This window comes from Orycteropus afer, unplaced genomic scaffold (genome assembly GCF_000298275.1).
Source record: "Orycteropus afer afer isolate SDZICR_OR568_19922 unplaced genomic scaffold, OryAfe1.0 scaffold00087, whole genome shotgun sequence".
Taxonomy (NCBI): domain Eukaryota; kingdom Metazoa; phylum Chordata; class Mammalia; order Tubulidentata; family Orycteropodidae; genus Orycteropus; species Orycteropus afer.
Window position 1 is genome coordinate 9,433,022 of NW_006921674.1, and position 642 is coordinate 9,433,663.

Here is a 642-nt window from a genome sequence, read left to right on the forward strand (position 1 = left end):
TTTTTTTTTTTTTTTTCTTCACATGTGATGTCCTCCTACAACTCATCTGGTTTTCAGTCAATAGTGTTCAATGCATCAAATCTGTTCTTGAGATGGTCTCTAAATTCAGGCGATACATCCTAGGATTGTATTCTGGTTCTCACAGACTTGTTTTAATTTTCTTCCCTTTAGCTTGAATGTACATATAGCAGTTACTGGTCTGTTCTGCAATAGGCCCCTGACCTTGTTCTAAATGGTGGTATCTCCATCAACTTTTTCCAAAGGTGTAGTTGATTTGATTCTGCTTTGATTTGATTCCATGTGGAGAGGTCCATGTGTATAGGCACCATTTATGTAGTTGAAAAATGTGTTTGGTCTTGCAAAATTCTATCATGTGTTATCTGGCATCATTTCTATCACTGAGGTCACATTTTCCAACTACTGATCCTTTTTTTGTTTGTTTCCAGCTTTCACATTCCTATGTAGATGATCTTAGACTGTCTAAGAATATTCCTTTCTATTACTACTATAAGTGTTTAGATCATGAGTGTATGCTACATTTTGTCAAATTCTTTTTCTGTATCGATTGAGATAACTACATGGTGTTTCTTCTTTGTCTGTAAATATGGGAGTTAACCTTGAAGTCCATTTTTTTTTTTTTTT